We start from the raw sequence: 24355 nt of genomic DNA, 5'->3' as shown, positions 1-24355 counted from the left end.
TAATGTAAAAATTTCATCATGACAAACAATGTGACATTTATTTATACACATAACTATGGCAATCAATGATTTTATATTCACATTTCACTTAGTGCTATACCACAGCATAGCTCTTCACCCAAACAGAAAATATAACCCCCCCCTTGGCTTCTTAAATAGTATCTCTGTTACATTTCTCCATTAATCCTATATTAACTCTAGCACATTGTATATGTGCTAGATCTTCCTGTTGGCCCTGGATTAAAGGGCCAATATATATATATATATATATATATATATATATATATATATATATATATATATCTTCAAAAGGGTCTATATCATAATGTCGAATGCTGACAAGTTCGAAGCACTAAACTTCGAACTTGAAAGTCCGAAGTGTAAAAACGTTGAAATGTATAACGGAGATCGCCATACAGTGCAGGAAGGAAAGATTTCGCTTTACTGCACTGTAGTGCGATCTCGGAGTTGGTATATTTAAGTAGTGGGGGGTGTGGGGGTGCAGGGGGGCTTGCCTCCCTGCATACAGTGTTTTTTTTTTTGTTGTTGTTTTGGGTTTTGAGTGTTTTTTTTTTTTTTTTTTTTTGACATTCAACATTTTTAGACTTCGAACTTTCAAGTTCAAAGTTTGAAGCTTCGAAGTTGTCAGCAGTTGACAATATGATATAGACCCTATTCAAAACTGTAGTAACATTCATCGGTGAGATTACAAAGTGGTTTTGATTCAGAGATGCAGTTGGTAAATTTAAATAAGTGTTACAAGATGATAATCTTTAACAGCTAAAAAAAAGTTCAGGTGCCTGCTTTCTCAGCAGCAAGTGCAAAAGTCTCTGGTCTTTTTAATTGGGAATTGTAGTATCCAAGGTTTACGTTTTGACTTTCCAGAAACCTTAGTCACTATGATTATGACAATATTTACTGAACATGTATGCTTTCAAATCTATTAACTTAAAGTTTTTAAAAGATTAAAAAAACAGTGGGTTGAAACAAGAATGTTTGATGTCTCCATTAATAGTTTTGATTAACTATTGAGCACTGTGAAAATAAACGCACATATTCCATACATCGCTCTGAAAAGACCAAAATAGGTTTATGCACGCAATCTGATACTGACAATTGCAAAAGTTAATTTATCTATTCAAACTTTGTGGAATTAGCAAAACTTTGGAAAAAAATAAGATATATAGTAAATAACAGAATGTCTTAAATGTAGCTCCTTAATACAGCTGTCAGATGCAAGCTAAATTTATAGACTAAGGCAGTGAATACAGTCCCAGTTCAAGTTGTGTTAACCAGTAGCCAGCAAATAAAAAAATATAAAGACAAAAGACCAGATTCAATAACATTAACACTAAGTATACACTGTATTCAAGAACATCCCTACCACATTTTTTACACTTTCTAGTCACTCAGAAAGATTAAGTGTAGTGTACAAGTACTCTACACTTTGTGGTAACCTTTATGAATCCCCCCTCAGTATTTAAAGCTGCAAAAAACTCAGTAGGAAAACTAAAATTAGGAGGAAGAAGGTGTAAATTATGTTTGTGTTGTCTATTCACTCAGAACAGTGTACACTTTGTATAGGTGTTAATGAAGTCCAGGGAGAATAATAACAACTGTATTAATATTCACTTTCCATTTTGAGATAATATTACTAAAATTTTATTATCAGCAAACAGGTTATATTACAAAGCTAAGAAATTTAGCTACCAGGCTTAAAACAATTTCTTATGAATGTGAACAATTACAGTGAGATGACATTCAGGAAAACATTTATCTTTGCTTTTACACTCAGTATTGACCAACAATGTATTCATTTTTAATGAATAATTTTACCATTGATCTACTTGTATTATGAAGGTATGAGAATATAGTATGAGGTAAACTGGAAGAAGATAATGCTCATAATGATAAATCAATACAAAAATGACTGTGTTTCGTAAGCACATTGTTGATGATATATATTTAATATGGTCAGGTGATATACAGGGTTTAGTTACCTTTGTTGATTTGTTTAATAATAGCACTGCATTTTTAGCTTTTAAGGTAACATTTTCTTCTACTGAGGTGACATTTTTGGACATTACAGTGGTTTTTAATGAGGGGACTTTTCTGACTACAAGTGAATCATTTTCTACACAGACAGTGTACACATCCTAGCTATACTTTTAACGGGATAGTTAAAAGCCAGTTTTTAAAGGCAAGTAAACTGACCACTCCTGAAAGTGAGTGTAGTTTTAATCTTTTTTATTTCTCCAAATTTTTTGGGTTTCTAATACTTTGATGGGAATGGACCCCATTCCTAAGTCAAAGTATGATTACAGTTCATGAAATTAGTATTGTTTCAATCTTTAATGTCAGCCAAAAGTACTCTTCACAGCACCAGCAATGTGCCCAGTAATGAGTCCTTCTGCAATTCGTATGGGGTTACGTGGATTGGTACATACCTAAATACAATTGTAGATTCTTTTTTATTAAGACCCGTTGCTCCTACTACTATTGGAACTGTCTGGGTATCTTTCTTCCACATTCCTCTCATTTCTGCCTGCAGATCATGATATTTTATTACTTTGTGTTTCTCTCTGTATGCAAGACACTGTAGTCACCAATTGTAGTGATTTCAATGATCAATGCTACTTTTGTCTTCTTTTCTTGGACCACTATATCCGGTTTTCTAGCATCTATCTTTTGAACTGTTGGTAATGGGTGATCCCATGTAATGTAAACTTCATCATTTTCTATGATGCTTTGTGGCTCATGTTTCCAGTGTTTTTTAGCCACTTCAGTACCATAATGTTTGCACAATCCTCAGTGCAACAGTCTTGCCACATTATTATGCCCTTCAGTATACACTCCTTCTGCCATTAGCAACCAGTAAAAAGTGTGTGTGCAACTGTTTCCAATTTGTTTTTTATAAAACCTACATTTGTCTGCTTCTCCCACATGTTCAATAGACTTTGTAAACCAGCATGTACATAGCCCACTATCTTGGGCTGCCAGTATTAACCTTTCATCTCATGGTTTGAATTTGCCTCTCCTTAACCATTCTTGCATTCATTCCTGATCAACATGAGGTTCTTCCAGAAGATTTCTATACTTGCAATTATATTTGTGCTTTTTCCACATTTCTTGCCTTCTCATCTGGTTCTTCTCCTTATATTCTTTCTTTTGTTTTTGGCACATTAAGTTGCTGCCTGATTTTTATCTACTTCTGGTCTGATTTCCATTCCTCCTTGATATCGATATGCTTCCACTAGATTAAGCAGAGAAGTCATCTTAGATTTACTCTCATGTTTCAAAGCTTTCACTACATTTGGGTCTTGTGAGGTCAGCTGATATGTGTGGAGTCCCACATTTGCAGATCTATACATGTAATCAATTTCAAGGAAGCCCATCCCTCCTTCTGAATGGGAAATATATGCTCTTGGTATACAGTGATTTTTATAAATCATTTGGTGAGAATGAAGCATCCTTCTTGTTTTCTTATCTAATCTATCCATCACATTTTGGGGCCACTCATTCACTCCAAAACTGTAAGGACAGGAAGAGCAAATTAATTTATAGCTTGGATTTTGTTCCTAGATGTCAACTTTGTTTTCAGAATTAATTTAAGTCTTCTAAAGTATTCCTTACTAAGTTTTATTCACATTTGTTTATGTTTTATTGTTGATCCTTCATCACTTCCCAAATATTTATGCACTCCCTCTTCCTCCAGTTCTTTATCACATTCTTGTCCCAAACTGATGTTTTCCTGGTGCTGCAGTTTTCCTGCTTTAAATGTTTCTTTTCCACACTTATCATGACCAAATGACATTCTTATATCTTCTGAAAAAGTTTTGACAACCTGCAGTGTGCTTTCAGTTCCTCATCTGATGAGCTATGCAGTTTTAAATCATCGACAAAGAGAAGATGATACGTTTTTACACTTGGTTGTTTTCTAGATGCCAAATTGTAGCCATGGCCTAAGCTAAGTAAACAGCTTAATGAGATAATGGCAAGGCAGAATAGCAATGGTGACCGAGAGTCACCCTGGAATATCCCCCTTTGAATGTTTATCCCTGGGATAATAATCTGACTTTATCATGGCTTAATTGCAAATTGGTCTGCCACTGTTTCATGATCACTGCAATGTAGCTGATCAGTGTAGGGTGTATCTTATATATTTTTAAGCACTCCCTTATCCATGAATGTGGGATACTATCAAATGCTTTTTTTATAATCAACCCATGCCATACTTAAATTCTTCCCCTTTTTACAGTTCTCCAGTAATCCGAGGAAGTAGGGCTAAGAATTTATGTAAGAGTTTACTTCTCGGCAGCCAATCACAGTTTCAAAATTTAGCCAGCGCCCCCTTAAAGAGAAACTTGCTTTATCTTCTTAAAGCCTTTAATTTTAACAGACTGGAAATGGAGATACATTCATTAATACCTGGCCAAACATCAGCTTGAAAGACCAGCTTCCAAAATACTTCTCTTCTTTCTGATGAAGTTTTGTGGTAAAACAAAATGAAAGAGCTTATCTTATTTTAAATAATTTTTATTAAATAGGTTTTTTAACGGTCCTACCTATTACATAGCATTTTCTGGAGATTTGCATCTTGTAGTTCTGAACAGACCGGAGTTTGTAAGCTGTTGAACTTTTGTAGCTTTTACTTCACTTTGTAGTTTTGTTGCTTTTTCAGCTTGTAATTATTGCATTACCTCTAATTATGTTTAGTTACTGCCTTCTTGCAATTTTTAGTAGTTATTTATTGTTTAAAGTAATGAATACTCACAATTGTCCTAAGTTTATCTATACATGCAGAGTTTCTGAAAATAGTTTATCTGTATTTGTGGAAGTATTTGAAAGCTTAAAAAGTTTCATGTTTTTTTTCCTGAGTAGATGTTTTTTAAAGGTTATATTTAAGACTGAAGTGTTAAAATTCACTCACGGATACCGCAAGCGTTTCTGTGCATCATGCCTTTAACATAATTTAGCGTTAAAAGAAGCTATTTAGTGGTGCAAGCACTTTCATGAAGCTTTACAGGCTTTAAAAGGCTATATATTTTGCTGTTCTTACATTCGTCTTTCTTAAAGTGAAAGCAGACCTTTAAACTCACCCTCTGCACAAGAAGTTAAGTATAAGAATGTTAAAATTGGAAATGCATTGTGCTTTAGGTATAAACACCAATAAATTAACATAAAAGCAGTCATATCTAGGAATTAAAACACACTGTATTAAATCATACATAAGGAATATACATAATTCATATAATAGACTACACTGAATTTTTTAAAAAATTAGCTTTAAAACGAATAATAATTGATTTGTAGTTTTGATTGCTTGTTATATAATAACAGATTGACCACACTGCTGTTTATAATAAGAAACTTCTGGTAGGATGCAAATGATTATATGTTGTGGTATTCAATTTAAAAATCACAGATATATTATATTTGGTAGATTTTAAATAAAAAAAAAAATTAAGGCTTACAAGAAATGAAGTCTATAACAAAAGTAGAAACTAGAACAATGATTTCCTGATATATAAGAAATTGTACACCTGTTCTTTCAAACACCATAGTACATATGGATTATAACTGAAGTATGGAGTACATCTGAATAGTAAATGGTATAGGATAAGACAGCATAAGCAGGAGCAGAAGGAAATAGGGACACACAGGCATGTAAATGGGTAGTAGTTGTTTGTCTTTTGGCTTTTCCCGGTTAGGGGTTGCCACAGCGGAACTCCGGTCCGCTAATGATTGGCAGTAGATTTACATGAACGCCGAGGTGCCAGCTCGACGTTCAACCTTCAACTAAGGCACGCCCACTTACGCATGACTTTTGAATGCCCATCCAACCGTGGGGAGGACATGCAGACTCCACACAGAAGGCACTCCTCACACTCCAGCCGAGAATCGAACGGGAGAACCTCATAAATAGGTAGTGGTAGATTGTTGTATAAATAATTTTACACGCAGTAAATAAAATAAATAATAATAATATTCAACTTCTTGACCTCTATAATAACGATGTGAAAAAAACATCTGATAACCTTATTATTGTAGTCTAAGGACCAAGAAGAGGTTATAAGAGAAGATGGGAAGAGTGATAACTAATCTGGCTTATTTAAAATGAAGTGGGACCTAAACAGCTTTTCCTCTCTTTCTTAATAACATAGAGAAGGGTCTTCATAAAATGATTCATATCAAGATACAGAACATACATGCACAAAGCAGAAACATGATCTAAGTGTAGTTAGTCTAATGGGGAGGATGAAATGTAGTTTGATTTTACCAGCAAACTAGGAATATGTTATTCCATGGTAGAATTCAATAAGGTTATATTGTTAGACAATATTCTAATTGTTTTAAATGTTTTGTCCATAGCTGAATGTTCTTAAACATTATCCCTGAAGTAGATAATTCTTTACATAAAAGTGTTTTTAGTAATACATAATCTTACAAATGTCTGATTTTAACATTTACCTATTAATATTAATGGATATTAAATAATCCAGTAGAGAACAGAAGCTTGCTTAAATACCTGGAGATACATAAAGTTCAAATAGTATTTTTACAAGAAACACATTTACTGAATAAGGATGTTAATAAATTATAATTAAAGAATGATTTAATTCTGGCAGGGTCTGGTTTTAGATCTAAAAGAACAGGCACTCTCATCCTTTGGAAGAATTCCCAAGTTATGTCTAATGCAATGGATACTTATGTTGATAAAAATGGTACTTTAAGCACTGTTGCAATTGAATGGAATAAGAAAATATATACTTTGGTAAACTCTTATTGGATTCCAGGGTTAGGAGCTAAAGATGCAACAAATTACCTAGACGCCATAGCCTATTATATGAAAGGTGAAGTCATAATGGCCGGTGATTGTAACTTTATCTTATCTGATAAGGACACCACTGCTAATAAGAAACATAAAATCATGTCTTCAGCTAAACACATATCAAATTTTGTAAACCTTAAGAACTTAAAGGATATACATGAACTAAGAAAAAGTAAATTAATTTCAATACACCCATATTCTTATAGATATGGAACTCAGACAAATATGGACAATGTTTTTGTTACAGGCAATTTTGATTTCAAATATAGGAGAAGTTTCCATAGTGTCATGTCCATTATCAGATCACAATGGTATTGCATTCAACATTATTTAAAGAAATAATGCATTAATTCATCATAAACGACTACCAGAGCTATGCTGCCCGTGCACTGGCCCAGTAATCAAGGAGCCTCAATCCTTACCACTAGCACCAGTGAGAGGCGTGCACATTAAGGGGATAACAAGTACACACACAATAAAGTACAATTTCCCTTAAGAGCACACAAAGATCACAGTCAGTCTGGGGCAAATTTCTCTCTTTCTCTCCAGACCCTCAATAAGATACCCACTGGCACAGCTATAGGGTCCAGATCTCAGCCTAGTGGTCAAGCTAAAACCTCCAGCACTCTCTCTCTCTGTCCAACCAGTTCTTCGTGTCCCTGCCCAAGTAACTGACACATATACATTTTGAGACATGCGTTATGTACAAACACACAGACACTCCTGGGGAATGCTGGCACAGGTTCTCCAGCTATGTCCCTTTTCTGCCCAGACATTAAGGTAGTAACAACTGCCATCAACCACTAATATCAGGCACTATAAGGCCCTTTCCAAAGGGTGACCAATTTCACTGTGCAATGTTACTGTTATCCAAATAGCAAGTGTGATTGAGCAGCAAGACTATTGGAGTGGTTTGGACAGTATCACAAAATACATGCAAGTACTCTCTAAGAGCTTAAATTATCTCTATGCAAACCAGCCACAGTTGAAAAGTTTAAAAATATTTAATAATAAATTATAAGAACACAAGACAAATATCATAAATTTAACACTGTACTAATCAAGAGTTCAGAAATCATAGGAACTTTAAAACAATATTGTAGGATAGTCTGACATAAACATAGGAAACAGCTAGACAAATCTGGCTAAACTCCTAACTCTAAGAGAAATACTTAGTTTTAAATAACTACTTACATACAGAGCAAGCAAGTGTTGGTGAGTGGAATGTTTTCAAATCCAAGACAAAATACAAAATGCTCCATCTTTCTATCTGAGAAAGTCTTAATTTGATAACAACCAGTACTGCTGAGTCATTTCACATTACATCATTTTTATCACTTCTCCTTTAGTTCTTACACTAACAGAAACTCAAAATTTACATTTCTTGTAAGCTGCACCTAGTCAGGAAGCCACAGCAATAAAATACACTTTTACATGTAATGTCTAGTCATTATCTCTTAAATTAAGACAATAGAAATAATTTGCTAGGCCAGACATCCTGTCTCCAAGCTTGAGATCAAACACAGTTGTAATTCTTTACTTAGCCTTCTTTCAGCAGGGTGCACTGTGGTTACATTTTTGAAGTTCAGCATATAACACAGTTTTCTTACATTTAGTTTTCTTGCATTTGTAAAAACAAGCCCATATATTAATACTTACAATGACATAGAATTATCTACAAAATTCTATCTAGCTAGGCTGGCAGCCTTCACAAGAGCATACATCGTTGAAAGAAATGGATTTAAAGAGTGATATCTAAATGAAACCAAGAAATTTATAGAAATAAATAAAAATGATGAAGTAAATGATAACATTCTTTGTGACGCACTAAAAACTTACTTAAATGGTAGAATTACATGCTGGTGTGTGAATAAAACAAAATAATTTGATAGAGAATTAAATACACTGCAAACTAAAATAGATTAAACAAAGTTAGACCTAAAACCAAATGACACTATTAGCCTGAACTAAAAAAATTGAATATGATATATGTTGAAATTCTAAATCATAAAGTGTCAATAAACCTGGAAAAACTAAAAATTCAAATGCATTCAGTGAATCCATCAAGCTTACATAAACTTGCTATTAGATCTAAGAAAATGAATAGGATAAATCACATTAAAGAAATTGTCTTACAAATGAACAAAAAAGAAAGGAAAAACAGACATTAAGTGTATTCATGAGTGCTTTTTGAATATTCTATGAATATATAAATAACAATTCAAATAGTTTAGTAAATGGTGCGATAGTAGATACTTTCCTAACAAAAAATATAAATAATAAATTAACAAATGAACAATTAAATCAAATTGATAGATCTTTTACTTTAAAAGAAATAAAAGATCAAATTAATCAAATTAAAGAGTTAAAAATAGTAAGGTCCTTGGTTTTGATGGTCTTATACCTGAACTACATAAACTATTGCCAGATAATGCAGTCTTTATACTAGAAAAAGCTTTCAGGGAAATAATGTTCTTCTTATAGACCCATTTCACTCCTAAATGTTGACTATAAGATGTTCATGTCTATTTTACCAACTAGAATCAATCTAATAATACCACAATTTGTTAATAGTTATCAAACAGGTTTAATTTTGAATAGACAAGACAATATAATAATGATACACACACTAATAGACTATGCAAATAAAAATAAAAAATAACTTTCTATCATTAGTTTTGATTTAGGCAAAGCTTTTGATTCAGTCAACTGGCCTTATTTATTTAAAGCACTTAAAGAATATAATTTCTCAGCTGAGTTAATAGCATTAATTCCAACATTTTAAATTAAGTCTTGTGCTTATGTCAAAATAGGTTCCTTTCTTTCTAATTCTTTTAAACTACAAGAAGGTACTAAACAAAATTGCCCACTCTCTCCACTACTTTTTGCACTAGAAATAGAATTTTTGCTAACTTTATTAGGTCAAACATAAATATTTATGGTATAAATATAGTAAATGATTTGATACTAAAGATTCAACTCTTTGCGGATGACAATCTGCTTACAATAGGAAATATAGAAAAAATAACTAGAACATATAATTAGTGCAATGAGGCAGTTTGAAACTATTTCACACTTTAAATGTAATCATAATAAAATTGGTACAATATTAATCAATGAATTAAAAAATATATCAACATATTTTGATTTCAATTGGAATAACTCTCAAATTAAATACCTTGGTGTCATCATTATATCTAATAGTAAGGAAATGATACAAATGAATTTTCAACAGGTTATGGATAAAATTATAAGTCTAGTCACAAGCTGGAATATTTTTTCTTTAATATAGAAGAACATGTAATGTTAAGTAAGATGGCAAGTCTCCTAAAATATTACTTGTTAATGCAATAATTACGATTTTCTCCACAAAAAAAAATAATGAAAAAGATTAATAACATCCTACTTAAGTTTCTTTGGCATCCAAATAAACCAAGAGTTTCTTTTAACTGGCACACAAAAGGTTGGTATAAAGGTGAAATAGGATTCCCTGATATTCATTTGTATGCTACTTCAACTATTGTAAAAATTACTGCACCGTGGATAAATTCATCATATGAATCAAACTGGAAACTAATATATCAGGTATTATTATCTAAAAATAACAAACATGTTACTAATTGTCATAAGCAAATGGCTCCTAGCATTTTTTGTCTGGCTGTTAAAAGACTATTGTTTAAATGGAAACATTTATTCTAATCAACTTCCCTATATAAATAATATTCTTTCTTCCTTCAGGAAATTCATTTATTCTAATTATTGTATTAAAGACCTAACATTTTCAATTTTTCCAATAGTACATACAAGTGAATGCTTAGAAACTCACAGTTTTACTAGAATGATAGAGCTAAAAGAACAAATTAATTTATTAGCATCAATTTCTAAATGGAACTGAAATACGTTCTTTTGAAAATGTAATGTCTGGATACAATCATAATTCTAATAAGTGGTTAACACTACAAATATGTAGGGATTTTGTAAACTCAAAAATAAGCTATTTAACTTGGATAAGAAATTTTTCTCCCAAATATTGGAATTCCTAATTAATAATAAAGCAAAGGAAAATAAGCCTTACTTTTTACAGATTTATATATTTCTCAGATTAGACTTCCTACATTTACTTTTTAGATTTATTCCACAAAAATTAATAACAGAATTTTTACTGATGAAAATAAAAAAATAATATCAAAGTTAACAGAAAAAGTACTACATCCTCTTTATACTGGAAAATTTTGACCTGGAACTTCTTGCTCAGAGCATTTTTACACCTAGCAAGGTTACAATTATGTATAAATCAAGTAAAATCAAATGCTGGTTTATGAATGTGAGGTTATCTCCCCTTTTTGGAAAGAAATTAATAACATTATTCAAACACTGTAATCGGATAGATATCATTGATTTTATTTAATCATCTGATCCCACTCAAGTGCCTTTTCTTTGGTCTATACTACCAACAGCTAGGAAAATAATAACCAAGAATTAGAAGAGTAAAATACTCCCTCTTACATTAAATTTCTTAGTATTAACAGATGCAGGACCAAAAAGAAAAACTGATAATCAAACGGCCCAGGCAGCAGCAGGTGTCAGCCAGTAAAGATTTATTTTTTTAAAAATTCACAATGGTGAATTTTTTAAAAATAAACCTTTTTACTGGCTGACACCTGCTGCTGCCTGGACCATTTGTTTGATTATAAATTTCTTAGTATGGCGAACATTTTATGCAGTAGTGAGTTATATACAATTAGGATAAGTACTTTTAATATTACTCATTCTTTACGTTGTGGCTAAAACTTAAACATTTGCTCGAAAAATATTAGCTGTTGTTAATTTATTACACTGATGTATTACACAGTTGTGGACATATGTACGCCACGCCTCCAATAAAATAACCAGTGAAAGTCACTGTCTGACACAAAGCCATTACCATTCTTTTTAAAGAAACAGTAGTACAAATCCATTATATCCACTCACATACTATAAAATAAATATTAATAAATAATTATACATTTTTTAAAAAACTATTCAACTAACTGAGGCTGAACTGATATCGGAGGTGTGGCTGTAGTTGACTTTAAAATCTCTCTAACAAATGTGATGTTATTCTGAGGAAGTTTCTGATTGGGCAGAGACAAAAGCGCTTAAGCTATTGTTATTTCATTCATAAGGAAAGTCATTTTTTATTCACAAAGACATTGGGATTGTGGATATTCCAACAAAGTGTTTTGGGTACGTGCACAAGGACCAGCATTGGTATTGTGTGTATCTTCTTTTAAACTGTCATTTTACTTTGGATTAAATTTTGGAGTATTGAGTCTACCTTCAGCGTGCTACTTTTTTTCATCAGTTTAACTGTGCTCTTTGTGGTAGCTTGTCTATAATACCTGAGTGGGGAATGGTGTTGAAGGCCTTTGCGAGATCTAGGTAGGCTGTGTGGATCACCTTTCCCTCGTCTATAGCCTTGGTAACTGTCTCAAAGAAGTCCACCAGGTTTAGGAGGCATGATCTGCCCTTAACAAAGCCGAACTGGGTAGGGTCCAGTGTTTGGAGGTTCCCAATGTCTCTGTTAATGAGATCCATGATGATGTGCTCCATAGCTTTGCAGACCAAGCTAGTGAGGCTTATAGGGTGATAGTTCCCGGGGTCCGTTGTGGCTCCACCTTTGTGGAGCAGAATAACCGTTGCTGTGTGCCACTCTGTGGGCACGTAGCCTGTGGAGAGGCTGAGGTTAAACAGTGTGTTTAGGTGAGGGGTTAGTTCATCTTTGAGCTCATGTAGGACACAGCCTGGGACACCATCCAGTCCCACTGATGCTGTGTTTTTGGCTTTGGAGAGGGCTGTTTTAACCTGAGTGTCTGTGATTTCAGGGGCACTACATTCTTCTGGTATAGTTATGGGCCCTTTTGGGGGTGAGGGGGGTGAAGTTTGCACTGAACCTGTCTGCCAGGATGTTGGCTATATCGGTCGGTTCAGTGTATCTTGTGCCATTCTGCACTAACTCTGAGCATGTGTTAAGGCTACAGAAAAGATATGTGACCAAGTCAGGTATGGAAATAAGGTACATAAGGAAAGCTGGTGGTGGAATGCAGAAGTCCTGGAAGTCATCAAAAGAAAGAAGGAGTGCAGGAAGAAGTGGGAGATAGAAAAGACTGACCAGGCTAGGAAGGACTACTGGTTTGCTAACAAAGAAGTAAGAAAGAAGTAGCAATAGCAAAGAATAGGGCATTGGAGGCACTCTTACTAACTTCTGGAAAGTGACTCAGTAAGTGGCACAAAGAAACTATATTAGGTTGCAAGGCAAAGACAGAAAGATAAAGAAGATAGTCAGACACCCTTCATAAGGGATGCCAGAAACAACCTGTTCACCAGCCCAGAGGACATCATAGGCAGATGGAAGGAGTATCTATAGCAGCTTCTGAATGAAGAAAACCCCACAGAAGCTGTACTGCCCCAGAAACAGCCTACGATGAGAAAAAAAGGGGAGCCCAACCTAAAAGAAGTAAGAACAGCACCAAGGAAAATGAAGTCAGGGAAAGCAGCAGGCTCAGATGAGGCCACAGCAGATGTGATAAAGATGGTGGGTGAGATAGGGGAGAAATGGCTCCTGAGGGTACTAACAGCAGTGTGGAAAGAAAGGCATATCCCAAATGACTGGAGAATAAGCATACTCATGCCAGTCTACAAGAACAAAGGGGACATCCACAACTGTGGGCAGTACAGAGGCATCAAACTCCTGTCAAACTGCATGAAAGCTCTGGACAGGATGATTGATAAACAGATGCAGAGTAGTAGAAAATAAGATGGAAGATGAGCAGTTCAGGTCAGGATGCAGCACAATTGACCCGATGTTTTCAGTAAGACAGATACTTCAGAAGAAGCTAGAGATGAGGAGAAAGTCCAACTGGGCATTTCTAGACTTAGAGAAAGCATATGACAAGGCCTAAGAAAGCTGATCTGGGCAGTACTGCAGTAGTTTGGAGTCCCTAAAACATTCTTAAATTAGTGCAGGCTATGCACAAGAACCCAATGACTCAAGTACAAACAGTGTTCATCCTCACAGAGGGGTTCCCAGTGGGAGTGGATGTACACAAGGGTTCAGCTCTGAGCCCACTGCTGTTCATACTGGTGATGGACTACATTAGCAAACAGGTCAGAGGAAACAGATCAACAAAGTTGCTGTATGCAGAAGATGTGGCATTACAAGCAGACTCTGAGCTAGAACTTCAGCAAAGGACGGGAGAATGGAATGCAAAACTGAAGGCACATGGGATGACACTAAGCACAGATAAGACAGTGGTAATGACAGCAAACTGGGAAAATCAGAATAAGCTGAGAACAGAGATAAAAGGGAAGATAGTGGAACAGGTAAATAGCTTCAAGTATCTGGGATGTGTGGTTGAGGAGAAGGGAAGTCTGAATGAAGAGGTCAGAGCTAGAATCAGAGGGGCTGCACCCGACTGGCATAGAGTGTCAGGTGTAGTCTATGACAGAAAAATGCAAAAGAAGCTGAAAAGTAAGGTGTACAAGACAGTGGTGTGACCAATGCTACTGTATGGTAAGGAAAACTGGGCAGTAAAGGCAGAACAACTGAAGAAGCTAGAGGTGATGGAAAAGAAGTGCTTGAGAAGGATGGTAGGATGCACAATATGGGACAGACAAAGAAATGAGGACATATGAGCAGAACCCAAAGTAGCTCCAACTGCAGAAAAGATCAGAGAGAAAGTACAGTTGTGTACCTACCATAAATGTAGATGTTTTAGAGTGTATTCACTGTTGCAGTCATTACAATTGGGTTATCCTGCTGGCAGGCTACCCACAGTCGGTCCGAGTTCCAAAGTCTAGGTCCGGCGTCGGCTGCTGTCACCTCCTCCCTGACGTCAGTGCGCCAGCAGTATAAAAGATGCAGCTGACACCATTTTCTTCAGTTTTTCTTGCCCCAGATGTCAGGTGCCCCTAAAAAGGTAGGCTAAATTATGCCAATAAGCATGCATACATAAAAAACTACCTTTCCTTCATCTACAAGCAAATACACCACATAGGTTGTATAGAATAGAGAAGTACAGATAAGTCCCAGCAAGGAAAAGGGGGGATGGTGGGAGCGTAACCTGGAATGCAACAGTGAATACACTCGAACATCTACATTTATGGTAGGTACACAACTGTGTTCATCGTGTTTCACTGTTGCAGTCATTACAATTGGGTTGAATCCCAAAGCTAAGGTTGGGAGGCTGGCTAAATAGGATTAGGAGAGGCTATCAGGCCCTGCAGAACTGCAGTGGCAAAGCCTGCCCTGGATTTAGAGTAGAGAGGTAAGTGATAGTGCTTTGTAAAAGTATGCAATGAACTCCAAGTTGCAGCCTCTAAGATGTCTTTGGTTGGTACTCCTCTGAGGAAGGCTGCTGAAGTGGCTGCTGCTCTGGTTGAATGTGGCCTAATGCCCATAAGCACTGATTTGCCATGCTGTGAATAGCAGAAATGAATGCAGTGGCCTATCCACTTTGAAATAGTCTGTTTTGAGATAGGCTTTCCTTGTGATCCTGCAGCATATGGCACTAGAAGTTGTTCAGTCTTTCTGAAAGCTTTGGTTCTGTCCAAGTAGAAGCATAGCTGCCTGTGAATGTCCAAAGAATGCAGAAGTCTCTCACCTTTATTCTGTGGGTTTGGGTAAAAGGTAGGCAAATGAATTGTTTGGTTAAGGGCCACACTGGACACTACCTTAGGCATAAATGTAGAGTTTGTCCTTAGAGAAACCCTGTCAGGATGGAAAATGATAAAAGGTTCCACAGCCATGAGTGCCTGTAACTCTGAGACTCATCTAGCGGAGGTTATTGCTAGGAGCAGAGCTGTTTTCCAGGATAAGAATTTTATATCAGCTGCAGAGGCTGGCTCAAACAGAGGCAGTGTGAGTTTTTCCAAGACATAGTTGAGGTCCCAAGCAAGTATTGGTGCTCTCCTTGGAGGTCTTATGTTTTTGGCCCCTGTGAGGTACTGCCTTAGCAATGGATGAGAAAAGATAGGTGGTTCTGTATTGTAATGAACTGAAATGGCAGAGGCATGAATTTTAATTGATGAAAAGGAAAGGCCTTTATCCAGCATCTCAGTTAAGTATTGCAAAATCTAAGGAATATTTGGAACAGTCGTGTCAATACCTAGTGCCTGGTTCCAAGCACAGAATCTCTTCCATTTTTCTGCATAAGATTTTCTGGTGTTAGGCCTCCTGGCCTCCAAAATAACATCCATCACTGCTTTAGAGAGAGATGTGTCTTGAATGGCTACATTATCTGCCATGCTGCCAGGTTTAAGGTCCTGAGTTGGCTGTGCAATATCTGACTGTCTTGTTGGGTCAATAAGTGAGGGATTTGAGGTAATGTCCAAGCTGGGCATCGAGACAAGCTCTTTAGGATTGGGTACCAGTGCTGGCAGGGCCAGTCTGGGGCAATCAGTATAATTTTTGGCTTCTCTTGTCTGACCTTGTGGAGTACCTTGGGGAGGAGAGGCAGAGGAGGAAAGGCATATATCTCACTACCCTTCCTCCTCTCCTCCACTTACCTTCCCTATCCTCACATCTCTGATAAACTTGTTAAACTTACCTTCTGAATACTCACTCTTTACTGATTGTCTTCCGCACTTTTCTCCTCCTCTGGCTCTTCCTGCTCCGTTCGCCCTATGGGCTCACTCCGCTCCCCTACCCTGCCCCCAATTCCCACCTGTCCCCAACACCTCCACATTTATACCTCACCAACTCCACCCCCCATTTGTTTCAACCAATCACAGTCTTTCCCTCCTCCATCAATTCCTACATCAATTAACCACTCTTAAACCTCCTCTTATTTCTCCAACCTCTCTTACCCCTCCCACTTCTCACTACCCTTACCCTACCCTCTCCTCTCCTACTTTATATCCTCATTCCACTCCTTCACAATCTCTCCAAAACCACTCTCTTGTACCATCTTATTTTCTCCCCAGCCTCATTACAACCAACTCCTTCCCTCCTTCCCCGTCCTCCCCCACTTCAAATATGCCTCTCCCTCCTACTACTCCTTCTCCTCATTCCTCTCCTAGCACCCTTAAGGTCTTCACTATCAATGTCCAGAGCCTTAACAACAAAATTCACCATGTTCACGCCTGGATTAATCACAACCAACCTGACATCTTAGCTGTCTCTGAAACCTGGCTAAAACCCCATATCTCTGATTCCGAAATCTTACCTCCAGGTTTCAACATCCTCAGGAGTGACCAAATAAACAAAAAAGGCGGAGGCTCTGCCCTAATCTACTCTAACCTTCTCTCCATAATCCCCCTACAAATCCCAACCCCTCTATTCAAAAATACTGAAATAACTGCTTGTCTGCTCCAACTCAATAAACATAAAAATATCTTCTTAATTTCTTTATACATCTCCCCGGGCGATAATATCTCTACCCTGGAAAATATTCTCCACTGGGCCTCATCTGAAATAAAATAAGAAACATTTATTCTAGGCGACGTCAACATTGATTAAAACAAAATCAACACACCTTCCCCCTCCCTAGCTATCAACCTTTTCAACTTCTCCCAAGTAATCCATTCTACAAACAGGCCTAACAAAAACCACCCCCCAGGATCCATCATAGATTGGATTTTAGTCTCCCATCCAAACAAAATCTCTCTATCAGGAACTATCCCTGACTCCTTTAGTGACCATCTCCCTGCCTTCATTCACCTCTCAGCTAACCCCTCTCTATGCCAACATCATTACATCCAAACTCATAACCTCAACAACTTCAACCCCACAATTTTCTCTAACATATTCAAACAAATCAACTGGCAAATCCTTTACACTCTCTCCCCTGACAATGCCGTAGAACACTTTATCTTCATCTTTCTAAATACCCTTAACTCCCTAGCCCCCCTTAGAAACAAATGAATCAAAACCAATTCTGCTCCTTGGCTGACCAAAGAGACCAAACACGCCATGCAGCTCAGAGACAAATGTTGGAAGCTTTATCAGAAAAGTAAACAGTCTTCTGCCTTGCTCCAATATACCCAAATCTGCAACCAAGTAAAAAAACTAATCACCTGGGACAAGAAAAGCTACTACAACAGACTTCAGTCTACTAATCATAACAACCCAAAACAATTCTGGAAGTCTGTCAACTCTCTTCTCCATCCTGGATCTCGAAATAACCCCTGCCCTGACCCTAGTTTAACTGACAATGAACTGAGCTCTCTCTTCAACACTTTCTTTACTGATTCTATAGCCAAACTAACCAAAACATTCCCTAACAACAACCCTTCCAACTTCCTAAACTCTTCTAATGACTGTCACTCTATATTTCAACTCAAACCAGTTTCCACTACATTCATAAAGAAGCTCTTAACCAAACTAAAACCCTGCTCCAATGCTCCCGACAACCTTCCCCCCTCCTTCCTCAAATGCGCAGCCGAAGGAATTGCTCTACCAATTAGTATCCTGATTAACCGATCCTTACAAGAGTCATACGTTCCCAAACTCTGGCGTTCAGCCTACATTCTACCACTTCATAAAGGAGGTAAAAACAACTCCATTTCTAACTTTTGCCCTATAGCCCTTCTCTCTCCAATATCAAAAATTCTAGAGAAATGTGTCCACCACCAACTTTTACCCTACTTAACAGAGAATCAGTTACTTACACCCACCCAACACGGTTTCCGCCCAGGCCACAGCACCATAACTGCCCTACTTTCCTTCTTAGAAACAGTTAATCAAGCCCGAGATTCTGGACTTCTTGTATCCACTGTTCTGCTAGACCTATCTAAAGCCTTTGACACCATCTCCCATACTCACCTTCTCTACCACCTCTCCAACCTCAATCTTTTCACTAATACTCTTTCCTGGTTCTCCAGTTACCTCTCTGACAGATCTCAGGCTGTCAGATGGAAGAACTCTACCAACCCCTTCTTACCTACTCCTACCGGCGTTCCTCAGGGATCCATCCTCGGTCCCATACTTTTCAACATCTTCATAAACAACCTTCACACTGCTCTCCCTGACTCAACAGTCATCCAATACGCTGATGACTCTACCTTAGTCTGCGCCGCTCCCAATTATTCTGAACTTCTCTCCAAAACACAAACAGCTTTTTCCACTACAGAAAACTGGATGCACCAAAACCATCTCTCCCTCAACTCCAGTAAATCCAAAATACTAATTTTCCTCCCTACCAAGGCTTCCTCCTTTGACAAAAACTCTTTCAACATCCTCAGCCAAACCAACACCCCTATAGAAGTGGTACCCTACGCTAAACTCTTTGGCATAACCATTGACAAACACCTTAAATTCGACCTCCGCATTCAACAAAACATAAAAAAAAAACACCAAAAGTCAGGTATGCTCTACAGGAATAATCTATTTCTTACAAAATGTGTGGACATTCTTTTGTATTCTTCTCATGCATTATATTCCTTGGCTGTACTGCCTTTGGAGCTTTTCTCCCCGGGCCTCCACTGAAAATGGGTTCTTCTTGGCTCAGTGGACTTCCCCAGTAATCAAACTGAAATAAATACATAAAAATAAATAATGTACTGTTAGGTTTTTCCAGGTGAAAGATAGAGCATCCACTTTCCATGTTTGCTTGTTATAAATCCTTGTGCAGAATCTCTGCAGTTGGCAGTTGTGAGGGGAGGCAAATAGGTCTATGTCCGGGCATCCCCAGTTCCTTGTTATCATTCTGAAGACTTGTGGATCCAATTTCCACTTGTGGGGATCCATTAGGTTTCTGCTTAGTTCATCTGCCAGAGTATTTATCCTTCCTGGCAGGAATTGTGCTTGCAGATGTACTTGGTAAGTCAGTGCTGTGTCCCACAAGTTTGTGGCTAGTCTGCAGAGGGGGTAGGAATGCGTGCCCCCCTGCTTGTTTATGTACCAAATGACTGTAGTATTGTCCATCTTTATCAGTAGTTGTCCTGGATGAAGTTGATCCTTGAAGGCTGCCAGGGTATTCTGAACTGCTAGCATCTCTTTTTGATTGATATGTAGATGCATTTGACTTGAGGACCATGTGCCCTGAATACATCTTCCTGCCATATGGGCCCCCCAGGCATAATCTGATGCGTCTGTTGTCAACGTCTGCCTGGCTGTGGGTAAGATGAATGGCTGTCCCGTGTTGAGGTGACAGGCTTTTGCCCACCATCGAAACTCCTGTTGCAGGCAGGGAATGAGGGTAATTATTGTTTCCAGGCTGTGGCAATGTTGAGTCCAAACACTTTTCAGATACCATTCAAGTTTCCTCATATGGAATTAGCAGTATGCAGGATGCCATGAAGTCCAAAGCCTGCAGAATTTTTCTTACAGATAACTGGGTCTTTGTTGCCAACATTTTGAAATAAGTAGTCAGTTTTCTGTGTTTGTCTGGCGTGAGATAAGCCATCTGGGCAGTTGTATTTAAGCTTGCACCCAGGAATATTATCTCTTGAGAGGGTACGAGCTTTGATTTCTTTTCACTTAATGTGTACCCTAAACCTGGTAGTAATCTTTTTACAAATGTCAGATGCTGTAGTAGGGTGTCCTTGTTCTCTGCTTGAATAAGGCAGTCATCCAAGTAAGGATATATTTGTATTCCTCTTTGTCTGCAAAATGCAATTACTGGTGCCAGGCATTTTGTGAAGACCCTGGGTGCAGTAGATAAGCCAAAGGGCAGTGCAGAGAATTGGTAGTGCATTGAGCCAGCTATAAATCTGAGGTATCTTCTGCATGATTGTCTGATTGGGACATGCAGGTATGCCTCTTTTAGGTCTAAAGTCACAAGCCAAGCCTTCTTGCCCAGCACAGGCAGAAGCTGCTGCAGAATTAACATTCTTGAATTCTGGAATATCCAGGAATGTGTTTAGGATAGACAGGTCCAGTATTGGTCTCTAGGCTTTGTTCTTTCTGGGTACCAAGAATAGCCTTGAGTAAAATCCTTGTCCCTGCTCTTGCTGTGGTACTTGCTGAATGGCTCTCATGTCCATGAGGGATGAAACTTGTTTTTGTGCCTCTGCCCATTGATTGTGTGGCAGGTCTGGCATACCGTTTGGCCTTGGCAGGGTGTGAAAGTGGAATCTGTAGCCTTGAGATATGATATTTAAGACCCATTTGTCCTGGGTGATCATGTGCCAATTTTGTGAAAAAAGTACTAGTTTTCCCCCCAAAGGAGCTGCCAGAAGATAATTGCTTGGTGTTGGCAGAGGAAGTCATTGAGACTGTTTCCTGTATAGCTGAGATTTTTCCTCTCCGCTTTTGGAGGTAGAAGCACCCCATTGTTTAGGCCTGTATAAGCCTTGGGGCTGTGATCTGCCTCTGGGGCGTCTGTATCTGCCTCTTTGTGGCCTGTAAGGACCAATTCTTTGTAGGCCAGTTCCTGCTAAATCTGGGAGGCTGTACCTGTAAGAAATCCTTCACTGTTTGCATAGATTTAGCTTTGTCCTCCATTTTCTTTAACACCTCTTCTGCTTTAACACCAAACAGGGTATCATGTTGTAATGGTGCATCTAATAGCTTTGCTTTAACATGATTGGGCAGATTCTGTTCTTTTAACCAAGCTTGCCTCCTAATGACAGAACCTGTAACTGTGGCCCTGCAGGAGGCCTCTAGAGAATCAAAACCACATTGCAAAGTATGCTTTCCCACTTGTTCAGCTGCATGCAATAAATCCTGCATTTCTGTTTTCTGCACATTCTGAATTTGTCAGCATTTTCTGTTTAAGCAGTGACATAAGATATTGCTGATATTTAAGCATATGAAACCGACAATTTAAAGCTCTTACAGCCAAGGTAGCAGAAGTATAAATCTTTTTCCCCCATCTGTCCAGGGCCCTTGAATCCCTATCAGAGGGGATAGGGTTTTTTGCAATGGAAGCTTTGACCCCCTTGGGACCCTGAGAAATAGTTTCTGGGTCAGCAGCAGGGTTTTTGTAAAGAAATTTATGAGAATCAGGAACCCTGTAGTATATGTCTGGCTTAACAGGAGCTGGTGGTAAGGAGTCAGGAGACAGACCGGACTCTGAAAATACATCATCTACAATGTCTAAAACAGGAGGAATAGCAAGGGGCCTGTACTGGGGTAATAAAATGAAGTCTCTGAGCCTTTTCTTGGATTCTGAGTAATCTTGGCTCTCCCAATGGAAATGCTCCCTCATAGTATGCAGGGTCTCCCCAAAAGAATAATCCTCAGGAGGTGAGGCTGAAGGGAAAGATTTTTCAGCATCAGAATCCTCATAGGGAGGAAGGGAATATTCCTGTTCAGAAGAGGAATCAGAAGAAATGGAAACCTGATCTGAAGATTCATATTCTATCTCTTGAATATGCCTCTTATCAAGAGGGGGATGGGAACCCCTGATCAAAGTAATTAGGTCTTCAGCCATTTTAAGCATCTTTTTTTTTTAGGCATGGAGGCCTGCCCAGGAGAATGCTGTACTAGTTTCTTTGTCTTTAGAGCTGCTTTAGTCTTTGCCTTTGAAGCTGAAGATGGCTTCATATACAACTGTGTAGGCCTGAAAACACCCTCAGAAGCCGATGCCTGCTCAGCGGCTCTGGACCCATCTGAAGGAATAGTTTCTGAGTGTCCAATACCTTGATTTTCCAGCGGCCTAGTCGGCTCCATGTGGGAATCGGAAGCAGCCTGTGGCTCTGAGGTAGCGGGCGTCAGGGGCTGCGAAAGCGCCTCACTGAGAACCGGCGACAGGCCTAACGGAAGCCTCATCGTCAGTTTTGGACCTCGGATGCCTGTCCTTTTCTTTTTCTTTGTGCTTTTTATAAACTCCGGTAGTCAGCTGTTCCGACAGCATTATATAATTGAATCTTCTGCCAAAGTAATGAAATGCAAAATCGTACCGACGCTTAACAGTGCGTTGGTTAAATCAAAACCGACAACTAGCAACGTCGTGGTCAGGGCCTAGGCAAGGAATACAGTAAGAATGAAAATCCTTATGAGGTATTTGCTTCCCACAAGAAATACAATTATTAACTTTTTCTAACATTGGTCTGGAGCAAGAAAAAAGTTTCCCCAACAGGGTACTTAGCTTTAATGAAGACTTCGGATCTGAAATTCGAATTTGAAAATCTCAAGAGTCGGCCGACCGGCACTTGCGAACTGCTTTTGCTTCGGGCACCGCGCGGCAAGAAAGACTGAAGAAAATGGAGTCGGCTTCATCTTTTATACCCCTGGCGCACTAACGTCAGGGAGGAGGCGACAGCAACTGATGTCGAACCTAGACTTTGGAACTCGGGCCGTCTGCGGGTAGCCTGCCAGCAGGATAACCCAATTGTAACGACTGCAACAGTGAAACACGATGACATCAGATTACGGTGGTTTGGACTTGTGCAGAAAAGCAGAAGACAATCTGCTGAGGAAGATTTGGGACAGACAGGAAGAAGGTAAGAGGAAGGGAGGACATCCAGCAAAAAGGTGGCAGGATTATGTGAAAGAAGATCTGCGACAATCAGCCATGAGTGTTGAAGAAGGCAGGAATGTGGCACTGAATTGAGAGAGTCGATGACAGTTAACACAATACCCCGACCCCATGTAGAAGAAATGGGAAAAAGTGGGGCTGATGATGATGATTAGGGGTGGGGGGGGTGCAGGGGGCTTGCCTGCTGCAATAAGACAGATTTAGTGTTTTTGTACCATTGGACTTTTCTTAAAGTCAGTCATATGGTCTCGACCATATGAAGATCAACAGTCCAAAAAGTCGATCTTGTAATATAAACCCATATAGATATATCTACATATCTATATGTATATATGTATGTATGTGTGTGTCTGTGTGTGTGTGTGTGTGTGTGTGTGTGTGTGTGTGTGTGTGTGTGTATATATATATATATATATATATATATATATATATATATATATATATATATATATATATATATATATACACACACACACACACACACACACATATATATATACATACACACACATATTTATTAAAAGTCACACATGAGAAGACATTTTGTTAAATGAATACAACATAAACTCACTGCATTTGAATGTGGTTATCTTCTTTGTTGGTGCACTTTTATCCCTTTTATTTCTATGTGTTAGAAAGTGGGACACTTTCTAATATGCCCTTGAAGTTGACAAAGTTCTGTCATAATTTATGTACAATGAGCTACATTCACTTCTTTTATCTCCCTTATTCCCCTGTACTAGTTACGTACCACTCAGTATATTACGGATTAATTTGCATAAATCTTGATCTGTTACTTCACAGGACATGTTTGTCTTTCCAGACAGATCTATGCAGTGCTGTGCATGATAAAGTTCAGTCTTCTTTGTTCAGGACATGCAGCCTTTCTGCCTGTGGTTTTCTTGTTGTATGAACTATTTGCTGTTGCAGACGTTAACATGATTGATGCATCTCTAACATCTTATATCATTACATTTGTTTATTTAATCAGTTTCTTCAAACTAATTTGCTGTCCTTTCTCCTCTTCTGTTCCACCAACTGCCTTTCTTCCAGAGTCACATTGTGTGTGGTTTAGTCAAAAATCCACATAGGTGTGCTGGTGATAGCCAGCTCTTCCCAC

At 38.0% G+C, this 24355-nt stretch overlaps 1 protein-coding gene across 2 annotated transcripts in view; it reads right to left on the bottom strand.

Moving 5' to 3' along the window:
* The window catches only part of SEMA5A (semaphorin 5A), a 2688572-nt gene that overhangs the window by 1227275 nt on the left and 1436942 nt on the right, over nt 1–24355 (bottom strand). The window lies entirely within an intron of this gene.

This window comes from Protopterus annectens, chromosome 3.part0, assembly GCF_019279795.1.
Source record: "Protopterus annectens isolate FY-2018-M chromosome 3.part0, PAN1.0, whole genome shotgun sequence".
Classification (NCBI taxonomy): domain Eukaryota; kingdom Metazoa; phylum Chordata; order Ceratodontiformes; family Protopteridae; genus Protopterus; species Protopterus annectens.
Note: the sequence above shows the minus strand (reverse complement) of the source record. Positions and strands in the feature narration are given on the sequence as shown.